Source organism: Pleurodeles waltl, chromosome 7, assembly GCF_031143425.1.
Source record: "Pleurodeles waltl isolate 20211129_DDA chromosome 7, aPleWal1.hap1.20221129, whole genome shotgun sequence".
In the NCBI taxonomy this organism is placed as follows: Eukaryota; Metazoa; Chordata; class Amphibia; order Caudata; family Salamandridae; genus Pleurodeles; species Pleurodeles waltl.
Window position 1 is genome coordinate 177,116,051 of NC_090446.1, and position 12,101 is coordinate 177,128,151.

The 12,101-nt window shown below is 46.4% G+C and overlaps 1 protein-coding gene across 2 annotated transcripts in view; it reads right to left on the reverse strand.

The window, feature by feature from the left end:
- The window catches only part of WFDC3 (WAP four-disulfide core domain 3), a 271,764-nt gene that overhangs the window by 62,586 nt on the left and 197,077 nt on the right, over positions 1-12,101 (reverse strand). The gene's annotated exons all lie outside the window — the stretch shown is intronic.

A 12,101-nucleotide genomic window follows, 5' to 3' on the forward strand; every position in this document is an offset into this window, starting at 1 on the left:
GAAGAAAAGAACTAAAGGAGAAGAAGGACTGCCCTGCTGGACCCCTGGCCTGCACCTGGAACCTGCACTCAGAAGGACTGCACCAGCTGCACACTTGGGCTTCACCACAAGAAGGACTTTGCCTGGCCTCAACTGGTTCAAGGAGGGACTCCCTGTTTGCTACAGGTGAAAAATTGCTATCCAGAGTCCCCCTGCACCAACTCCTGAAAAGTGACCAGCTGACCTCTGTCCAGTGGCCAAAAAGGAGTTTGCGCCAGGTGCATTCTGGGAGTTGAAGTCCGCACCCCCCAAGGACCATCACAGAACTTCTGGACCATAGGGGTGAGCTGTGGACCCCAAAAGAACCTTAAAAGAACATTTGGGTGAAGCCCCAGAAGTTTGGAGAAGATTTGAGAATTTTTGAAAAAAAGCTCCAGAGAGGGACCGACCCGCCGCGGAAATTCTAGCCGGCTTGCCTCAACCGCGACCCGGCCTGATTTGGTGGTTCGTCCCGGTAAAGAAAAATCTCCGAAAAAGAGACTAAGTCCGAAGGTAAAAAGTTGACCGGGACCTCCCAGCCATCGTATCCGAGAAGGGCTCCACGGACGTCGGATCAAGATCCAGGTTTACCCCGGTCGAAGGATTTTCATCTCGAAAAAACGACTAAGTCCGAAGGTAAAAATCTCCACCGAGGAAACCCACATCGCGTATCCGGACAAGGGCTCCAGGAGGTCGGATTCAACTGGCAGGTTCGTCCCGGTGAAGAAAAACTTCAAAATAAAGACTAAGCCAGAAGGTAATTTTTTAACCGAGGCCTCCCGCGACTTGTAGCCGAGTAGGGCTCCATCGCGGTCGGCCTGAAACTTTGACTTTGCCCCGGTCGAGGTGCAAACAGATGACCCGATTGGCGCTTTTTGTTTCTAAGCGCTAGAAAAATAATAATTCTTTAAAAATTCATATCTCCGGTTCCCTTTATCCGATTTTATTCGTTTTTGTGTCATTTTAAAGATTAAAATATAAACTATTTTTATAAATTGGTTTTGGATTTTTAAACTGTTTCCTGTGTTTTATTTAATTACTGTTTTGTGATATTTGAATGCTTTACACACTGTCTCCTAAGTTAAGCCTTGACGCTCGTTGCCAAGCTACCAAGGGTTGAGCTGGGATTAATTTACTGAGACCTAACTGTACCTAAGTGGAGGTTGGTGGCTTGTTGCTAGGTGTAGGTACCTACCTGCCCTTACCAATAACCCATTTTCCAACATTTTTGGTGGCAGCGGTGGGATCCTGTACTTGTGTTCAGTATCACGTTACAGTTTTAAGTAAAACAAATTAAAAATCCTTTAAATTGTCTTAGTGCAAAAATTGTTTTTTTTTTTAATACGTTTTTTTTTTAATTTTTAATTTGGATTAATTTCAATTATTGAATTTTTGTAATTTTTCTAAATTATTGTTTCCAATTTTTGCAAAAAGTTTTTGTTGACACAAAACTAGGGAACCATGGAGCTTGATCTGGCTAGCCTACCCACACTGACAGTAGTCCAGCTTAGGGGATTGTGTACTGAAAGAGGGTTGCCTGCAACCACTGACCTCAGGAAGCAAGTCCTGATCAAATCCCTGACAGCATGGGCTGAAGCCCAAGAGGTAGACCCAGGGGAAGCTCCAGAGGAGGGAGAAACAGGGGAGGATGCTAGCTCTAACCACTCAGGGGAGGGAGGGCATCTGAGCCGAAGTGAGGATGAGGAAGAACGGTCCTCAGTAAATACAGTCACTAGGGGCAGACCCAAAGCTAGTGGTGGGAAGGGGGTCCCTTCAGGAGGAGAGAACCCATCCATCAGGGAAAGAGAGCTAGAGGCCCAGCTAGCATATATAGCTTTGGAGGCAGAGAAGCTTGCCCTAGAAAAGAAAAAGTGGGCAAAGAAAGAGAAAAGAGATGGTGGCAGCGACAGAGAAGTTGAGGTGTCCATGGGTGGGGGAGTTTGCCCCAGATTACCCAAGGGGGTGGTTCCTGCTTATGTAGAGGGGGATGATATAGACAAATGGTTGGAGGCCTTTGAGAGGGCACTCCAGATGAGAAGGGTTAGGCCTCAATACTGGGGTTCCCTTTTGTGGGAGTTGGTCGCCAACTCAGGGAGGGATAGGCTTCTGACCTTAAGGGGGGAGGAGGCAGATTCGTACCATAGTATGAAGAGGTGCTTAACCAAGAAGTTTGGTCTGACCCCAGAGCAGTATAGAATGAAGTTCAGGGACACCCAGAAGGTCAGTACCCAGTCTTGGGTTGACTTTGTAGACACCTTACTTAAGGCACTAGAGGGCTGGATTATTGGTAACAAAGTATATACTTATGAGGGGTTATACAATCTGATCATGAGAGAGCACATCTTGACCAATTGTACCCAAGAAAGGTTACGCCAGCATCTAGTGGACTCTAAGCAGACAGACCAACCCTAGAGAGCTAGGGGAGGCAGCTGATGAGTGGTGGAGAACCAGGGTGGTTGTCAAGTCCCAGGGGGGAGACTCCAAGAAGGGGGGGTCAGGTCCCCAAAAACCTAAGGAGGGAGGTGGTAAGCCCACCACAGAGACTCCCTCTGTACCCCAGAACCCTAAGAAGGAGGAGAGTAAATCCCACTCCCACTCTGACAAGCAGAGACAGGGAGACCCAGGGTTAAAAAAGCTCTTGGACAGTAGGGCTTGCTTTGACTGTCAGCAGACAGGTCACTTCAGAGGAGATGCAGCCTGTCCAAAGAAGGTGGTTAGCACTGGGCTGTCCAGTGTAGCCATGGAGGAGGACTCCTCAGATGATGAAGTCCTCCTAGCATTGAGCTGGGAGACAGGACCAGATGGTAAGCTGGTGATCCCTGAGGGTGGAAGTAGGCACTTCCACCCCATTCAGGTGAATGGGATCCCTACCACTGGCCTGAGAGACACCTGTGCCAGTCACACTGTAGTGAGTGACCGGTTAGTGACCCCAGACATGTATGTCCCAGGAGAGACAAGGAAAGTCAGGATAGCCACAGGGGAGGTCACCTCCAAACCTGTAGCCATAGTGCCCCTAGAGAGGGAGGGTATCCTTGACTGGTTTAGGGTGGTAGTCAGTGCTGACCTCCCCCTAGATTGTATCCTGGGCAATGACCTCCCAGATGTGGGTCTAGTCCCAGATGGGGCGGTCGCCCAGGGCGCCCCCCCAAACCAAAGTCCTGGGGAGTCAGTCCCTACAGTTAGGAGACAGGGGTCCCCAAGAAAAGGAAAGAAGAAAAGGAAGGGTAGGCCACTCTTAAAGAGAGTTCCAGGGAGCCAAAGGCCTTCTGCCCCAGTAGGGGGGGAGCCCAGAATTGGCACTGGTGAGGCCTCACCTGACCCCAAGGAGGTCCTGAGTAGTCAGGCAGCTGTCCAGATGCAGGGTGTTGCCCCTGCACTGACAGAAGGGAGAGTGGAAGGAGGGTGTCTGCCACATGAGGTGGTAGCCCCCCACTCTAGACAGCAAGGGAGGTGCCAGGACCCCACAATTGCCCCTAGAGCAGCTCAGCCACCAGTCAGTGGAGAGATTAGGGTGTGGTTCTGGGTACTGACAGCTGTCAGTAGCCTCTGCTGGGTGCTAGCCTTCCTGGCAGCACTGTACCTGGCCTGGGAGGCAGACCCCAGGGCCAATAGCAAAGTAGGCCCCCTGACCCTATTGATCATGGTGGGGTTGCTCAAGTGTTGGGTGACCTCTTTGGGTAAGCTAGGTGTTGCCCTAGCAAAGTTAGGAGTAGGGGAGGTGGGCACCTCACTACCCAAGTTGGCAGAGAGAGAGGAGGAAGACCCCCCTAGAGGGAAGTTTCAGTTTGAGATGGGTCCTTTCACTGTTGGGATGGCTTCACTACCCAGAGGGAGTGACCCTGACAGGAGGATGTAAGGCAGAGTAGGCCCTGCAAAGGGACAGCCAGTTTTCTTCACTGTCTTCCTCGCCTAACAAGCCAGGAAGACTCTCCCAGGGTTGGGCTGAGTCTCCTGGGCGTGTGGGCTGGGGGGGGCTTGTGTGAGAAAACAGGGCTGATTGCAGAGGCTCCCTAACTTTTTGCCCCCATTTTCCACTTTTTGCTGGTGTTTTCCTGACTCTGATGGTGCCCTGAGTACTGCTAACCAGTCCCAGGGCCTGTGCTCTGTGTAAAATCAATATGCAAATTAGGCTAATTATAATTGGCTAAGTTAACCTACCTATAAGTCCCTAGTATATGGTAGGGCATGTAGGTTTAGGGACCACAGCATAGGTGGTGCACACATAGGTGCACTGCTGAGGTGCCCAGGGTCATTTTAAAGGCAGGCCTGCCTTGCTGGCTGCTTTTAAATTAAAGTTATATGCAAATTCGACTTTGGAATTAAAAGTAGTTCCAAAGTCTTAAACTACCTTATTTTTACATATAAGTCACCCCTAAGGTGTGCCCTATGTGCCCATAGGGCTGGGTGCCATGTAACTATAAGCAGGGACTTTATAAAAATAGATTTATAAGCCCTGGTGAGGTAAAAACAGCCAAATTAGTTTTTCCCTCATTGAAGTAAATGGTCTCAATAGGCTAGAATGGGGAGACTTTATTTTAAATTTTAAAGTCTCCTTAAATGTTGCATACCAAGAATTTGGTATCAAATTAATTGTTGTAATAAATCCCACAACTTCCAGTTGTGGGATTTAATATAACTTGTTCAGGTAAAAAGTTTTAGACTTTACCTAAAAAGTTGCCAATTTCAGCCCTGCATTGTTTTTGCTGCTGTGCTCTGATTGGCCAGCCTGCAGCAGCTTAGCCCAACTGCCTTGATGAGGTGTGAAGTGGCCTGGCTTCACACAAAGGAATGTGCTTGTGGGAGAGAATCTCCCCTCAGCAGATGGTGAGGCAGGAAGGGGAGGGCTGCCAAACTGGTCTTCAAAGGCAGAGAAGGACATTTGGAGCACCCAGCAACACCCCCACATCCTGCAACCCCAGACAACTAGGTGCCCCCTTGATTAGATTAGGAGAGGGCAGGAGAGGGGTGTGTTTATGATTTTTAGCCACACCAGTGGGTGGGCTCAGCCAGATGTAACCTCCAAAAATCAGATTCAGCCATGTTGGATTTTTAGAGAATGTTGCCTTTTGGGATGGATTTTTGCCACACTTCCCAGGGGGACGACCCTGTACCTGATTGGAGAACCAGGACCCCCCTGCTTTTCACCCAGGAGCAAGGATAAAACTGGCAGACCTGCCCCCACACCTCAGATCCCTGCCAGATTTCAAGAAGAAAAGAACTAAAGGAGAAGAAGGACTGCCCTGCTGGACCCCTGGCCTGCACCTGGAACCTGCACTCAGAAGGACTGCACCAGCTGCACACTTGGGCTTCACCACAAGAAGGACTTTGCCTGGCTTCAACTGGTTCAAGGAGGGACTCCCTGTTTGCTACAGGTGAAAAATTGCTATCCAGAGTCCCCCTGCACCAACTCCTGAAAAGTGACCAGCTGACCTCTGTCCAGTGGCCAAAAAGGAGTTTGCGCCAGGTGCATTCTGGGAGTTGAAGTCCGCACCCCCCAAGGACCATCACAGAACTTCTGGACCCTTGGGGTGAGCTGTGGACCCCAAAAGAACCTTAAAAGAACATCTGGGTGAAGCCCCAGAAGTTTGGAGAAGATTTGAGAATTTTTTTTAAAAAGCTCCAGAGAGGGACCGACCCGCCGCGGAAATTCTAGCCCGCTTGCCTCAACCGCGACCCGGCCTGATTTGGTGGTTCATCCCGGTAACGAAAATCTCCGAAAAAGAGACTAAGTCCGAAGGTAAAAAGTTGACCGGGACCTCCCAGCCATCGTATCCGAGAAGGGCTCCACGGACGTCGGATCAAGATCCAGGTTTACCCCGGTCGAAGGATTTTCATCTCGAAAAAACGACTAAGTCCGAAGGTAAAAATCTCCACCGAGGAAACCCACATCGCGTATCTGGACAAGGGCTCCAGGAGGTCGGATTCAACTGGCAGGTTCGTCCCGGTGAAGAAAAACTTCAAAATAAAGACTAAGTCAGAAGGTAACTTTTTAACCGAGGCCTCCCGCGACTTGTAGCCGAGTAGGGCTCCATCGCGGTCGGCCTGAAACTTTGACTTTGCCCCGGTCGAGGTGCAACCAGATGACCCGATTGGCGCTTTTTGTTTCTAAGCGCTAGAAAAATAATAATTCTTTAAAAATTCATATCTCCGGTTCCCTTTATCCGATTTTATTCGTTTTTGTGTCATTTTAAAGATAAAAATATAAACTACTTTTATAAATTGGTTTTGGATTTTTAAACTGTTTCCTGTGTTTTATTTAATTACTGTTTTGTGATATTCAAATGCTTTACACACTGTCTCCTAAGTTAAGCCTTGACGCTCGTTGCCAAGCTACCAAGGGTTGAGCTGGGATTAATTTACTGAGACCTAACTGTACCTAAGTGGAGGTTGGTGGCTTGTTGCTAGGTGTAGGTACCTACCTGCCCTTACCAATAACCCATTTTCCAACAGTATTTAAAAAAGCAGAATCTAACTACATTTCATTATAGAAGGTTCTTTAATAACATAGGTGCAAGAGTCCAAAGTGTTAGAAGGAGTAATGGCTGTAAATAGTGGTCAATTTTGCAGGTGCAATCAGTGTTTTGTCCTAACTGTTTCTAATTCATAGTAGGTGTGTTTTAACCTCTGTCATGCAGCTTTTTTCTCACCCTCAACATTCTACTGTCCCAATCTGTAGGTTTCTTTCGAAATACACTTTATAACGAGACGAACTATAGAGAAATGAACAATAATGTGTGCCCCTGCCTAACCTGAAATCACCAATAACAGAAGAGAGGCAGAGACCCTCTGTCTTAGGAAGCTACTGTTTGGCTCCAACTACAATGGGTGGAGAGTAAGGGTGGCTGATAAATTCCACTCTGCCGCCTGAGTTTGCAGAGTTTTGGCCACTCCACGTTATGCATGTTAAGCGGAGCTCCTATCAAATTCTGCCGACCACAGGGTGGCATATTTTTTTCTCGTGTGCAGCCCACCAGAGGTAAGTTGGTGAGTAAGAGTGAGAATTGGGATCTCCTAGCATGATTTTTGGGTGCTAGGAGGGCACCCTGTGGGAATTTCCACACGCAGGTGGTCGCGGGCAGTCACAACAGCTTGTGTTGGGAAAGCTGCTGCTCGAGTAGAAAATCTAATCGAGCAGCAGTAAAAAAATCTCTACCACCAGCAACTTCTGGTGCATCGTGTGGTGCCACTCTCTCTGATTCTTTCTGATTCTTCAGCATGGAACAAGCTCCCGGTACTAAAAATCAGCACGGGCAGCACACCATACCAATTTCAGCCTGCTTGCGGAACTCTGTGGAATCTCACTGAGTTTTTAATGTAACTCCGTAGAATTCCGAGGACTGAAACGACATGACTTCTGCCCACCCTTATTGGAGAGGTAGCTAGCGTTGTCTCCTTCCATGAAAAACAAGCTATATAGCAAAGGCTCTGGCACCAATCCCCACAGAAACTGCAAATGGCATGAAACCACAGTTTAGTGGTAATAGTGAGGCTATGCCGGATTCCACTATCTCAAGAAGGTGAGACGAAAGTGGATCATGCACCTGACCTCCTCCTTGGGTCGGAACTCATTTTGATGCCATTGCAGGAGAAATCCACTGCAAATAATTTAGTTACAGTGGTAGTCCTTCATATTGGACAACTGTATGAAGCAAACATGTATCAGTTGAGGAATTTTCTTTGGTCTTGAAATATCACTGAGTAAATTCCTAAACTACACCCAAATAGTAAACGAAATTCGTACAGCATGAAAGTGTAGAACCATCAATAGATAAAAAATCTCAGGCCACATTGAGAAACTGCCATAAGTCCAGGGCAATCATGCATCTCTACAAAATGATCAATGGGTATTCCATCTTTGGAGAAAGACATTAGACCACACATGGAGGAATGTCTACTGACACTGCTCTTTGATGTGAAATGGATCAAGACTAAGGAACGTGTTGCCAGCGTCTCCAGGAATGCCTGTGACAAATAAATCCAATTCAGTTGCATTTATCAAATCTACGTCACTCCCAAATGGCTGAAAAAGCTGTGCCTGACTCAGCTGGGCTCCTGGACTTGATTTAGGACAGAAGAAGCTGGGCTTTTTCACATGGTCTGGGCTTGCACAGCATTCAGAGACTATTGGGAGAAGATCACAAACATGCTGCTCACCTTGATAGGTATGACAGGGATTAGAGAACTTAAATTAAGTCTCCTGCGATTAATGCTTCCACCCAAATACTTGCAACCCGAATGGTAGTTCATTTGCCTCACCATGAGACTGGCCACAGAAAACAGCATTATCATGGAAGGTGTCACAATCCACTGTTCTCTCAGGCTGGTCGACAGTGACAAAATGTTTGGCAGAAGCAGCATTAACTAGGAAGGTTAGCAAACAGACAGGCGCGACAGTTACTGCAATGACCTGGGAATCCCAACTTATATGAATCCTCAAACTAATGTGACGGCCCTCACACTCCATCCACCAGCTCGTCAAGCCCACTTTCGTCCATTTACATGGGCGACTGAGGACTAGTGGAGGGCAAGGACACAGGTAAACATACACCGAAGGAACATTGAGGTGCTGAGGCTTACGTTGTATGGTTGTACTAGCTAATATATGTTATTTTATTATTTCTTTTTCTAGCTCCCTTGTTTCTGTTATTCATCTTGACTTTAACACCTGGTAGACACGTTATGATGTACCAATAAGTGATACTACTATTTAAACCGCAGAACTTGATTGTCATTGTAATGGATACACTATTTTTGTTAACATATAAGATCAATAAAACATCTTAAAAAGACAGTGCTATTCTAGTACCACTATGTCAATAAATATGCCCTTGAAGAGTGTACAATTTATCCACCTCGGTAGCAGCTACTTTTGTGCCCACTCTCTCTCCTTGTATGCAGGTGTGCTCTAAGATTCCCCAATCGAGCATTAACAGTGGTCAGAAAAGTGGCCAAAGTGTGCAGAAGTTCTAGCCGGACGTTGTACTTGTTAGGTTGCCAATTTGGCAGCTGAATGTGTAGGCTCTATACTTTGCTTAATGGCAGGAAGTAAATATTAAGGTAAGTTCAAAGTGCATCCCTGTTGCTGATCACTAGCCATGGTCTTTTTGAGCTATTACAAATACCAGCCCCTTTCTCAACGTTCTAGGGTAGAGAACTAACAGAAACGACCCCCTGAGATAAAGTACACGGGCTAGCTCTGGTTAATTTGTAAAGAATGTGTGCTGGTGCCTAAACTCCTCTCTGAATTGCGTGGATGGTGCAATTAAATGTCAGTGTGCCCCAAGGCTGGACTGCTAGTACTAATTCCACCTCATGCCTCTTTAATCAACTACCAGACACTCTGTATCCCATTATCTCACTGTTTTTCTCTTCCACCTTTGTTCCACTTTTTGTGTTTCCCTCTCTTGCTCTCATCAATGGCAAATGTAAAAGAAGGAATGTCATTCCCCCAAAAAAGTACCAGTGTTCCCCCATTGGCAATCATTAGCTTAAATTAAGCATTGCCGACTGGGATCCACTGGTGAAACTGAATTAAGTGGACTAACAAGGGGATGTTTGGATAGCCATGAGTGCCTATGTAACACAGATAAATGTCAGCTACAATCGTAAGGATTTTAGTCTCCACTCTTCCTACCACACACTTATCATGAGTGGACTTATTTTTACATGAAGTTTGAGCAACACTTTTAAACAAGCATTGGCAAGCATTTGCTATGGAAGAAACCAATCTCTTCCAAAGTCAAACAGCTGAGATGGGGTGCCTCAGGGTTCTGCCCTCCCGTGGAACATTTACCTGTCTCCCCTGGCATAGTTGGTGGAATCGTTCAGTATTAAGATTATTTCTCATGAGAACGATGCACAGCTCCTACTAACCTATGAAGGAGACTCAGTCAGGGCCAAAGAAACGTTTGCTCTCTGTCTAAAAGCTCTACTTGAGTGGCACAGAAAGCACAAACTTCAGTACAACCCGGTTAAGACTGAGGTTCAGCTGTTTGGGCCAGGCCCTCTACCAGGATGGACAGGTGCTTGGCTGAATAACACCATCCACGGAGGTCCCTAAAATCCTAGCCATCTGTTTGATTCAAACCTTTCTTTTTATGCACAGGTCTTATCAGTGATGAAATCCTGTCTTTGGATTCTTTGCCTCCCCAGGAAATGTTTTGCACCTGATCCCTCAGGAAGTACAGGTCACGGTGCTTATGGCATTGATACTGTCCTGGCTGAATCATATCAAAGTATTATACCTGGGTATCCCAGGTTATTTAATCCAGCGTTTACAAGTAGTGCAAAATATGGCAGTCTGCATATTGCATAACCCACCAAAGCATTTACCAGTATCACTGTTTCCCAAAAAGCTCCATTGGCTTCCAGTGCGCAAGCGAGTGATGTTCAAGGCACTGACTTTCACACATCAAGCCCTCCACGACAGGGGTTCATCATACTTGAACGAAAGAATTAACGATTACAGACGTGAGAGATTGCTGCGCTCCAGTCATGCTGGGCTGTTGACAGACCACCACTTCAAAAAGTAGGGTAGAGGGGTTTTTTTTTTCATGGTTTTTGCCACGGGCCTGTAGAACCAATGGCTGATATACTTGAGAATAATGATTATGGAAGACAGTTTTCAAAAAAGTGCTGAAAACCTATCTTTATAGTACTTAGGGTATTGGGGACTGTGGCTAGGATTGTGTTCTCTGATTGGCCTTCAGTGCTGATCTTTAAGTGCCTGGACACTCCTGGAGTAGCTGTGCGCTATATAAATAATAATTTCATTTCTTCATTCAAAGTCGATAGGTCTGGTTTACTTTAGGTCTATACGTTTTTGTTGTACTAACTGTGTGTGGTGTTATGGGTTTGCGTGTTGCAGTTTTGGTGTGCAGAGATCACCAGAGGCAAGACCTTGGATAGGTGGTAGGCAAACAATAGAATGAACAGGTGTGTGTGTGTTAGAAAGATACATAATGTGGGCATGTAAGCCTGGTGTATATGTGTTTTGAGTGTCTACTTTGTGTTTATCAGGTAAGTGGTAATTGTCAGAGGCAGCACTTGCATTGGGAGTGGAGGGGACTTGAATGGGCAGGAAATGCAAAGGGTTAATTGTGAGTGGGGCATCACTGAATTTCCCAAAATGGAAATCACAAAAGCTCTAATGAACGACAGAATTACTGTGTACTGGTTAACAGTGCAATCATTTATTTGAGAATACTTCCAAAATCAATTGATGACACACTGAATCAATCACACACTGTGAATTAAATGGACCCTAGTATGTTATGAATGCATGTATAACTCTCTATTTGTGAGTCATTTTGTTGTCGAGTTTACATAAAACCACACTGGATACAGATAGGTCAACACAAAAAAGAAAAGGTGGTAGAGAAAGTGGTGAGACCCTGAGAAAGACAGAGTTAGATGAAGCAAGAGAAAGACAGGGAGAGTTAGCGAGAGAGAGGAAAGACATAAAGTGAGTGGCATCTGCAGAAAGGAACTATTTTGCCTGTCGGAATGTGCATTTCTTCTGTAGGTGGATGCAAGGTAAAGAGAACAAATGCAGTCATTCATAGTGAAGAACACCAAGAGATAACGTGGGCTGGCCCACTGCCCTAGGTTATATGCTTTGCTGGACAAAACAAACTGTGAATGGCACTTGGACAGACAAAGGGTGATGAAGACTGACCCAAAGGCCCGTAGCTTTTACGTATGTATTTTGTATTGTGATTAATTTGAAAATATGAGGCGGGCGAGGAAGCTAAAGCTGTCTGTAGGCCAGGTGATTGGTTATCAGTACTGCAACAGGGGCAGTGCCACGGGACAGCAGGGGTGCATAGGGGCCCAACACACTGACGAACTGCTTTTTACTACAAAACAAGGGGATAGGGCTTAATTTTCCTTGCTTGCATTAGGACACCCTCGCTACTCCACTGCTCTAGCCCGCTGTAAAAGAAATGTCAGAGAGCCTCGTCCACCATTCCGAAGGCACAACGACGCAATTTGAGCATGCGCACTTCTCCGTTGTGCTGCTCCTGCATCTTAAGTTGCTCCTAACTCCTCTCCTTCCCTGGCATGCCTACATCACCTCAAGC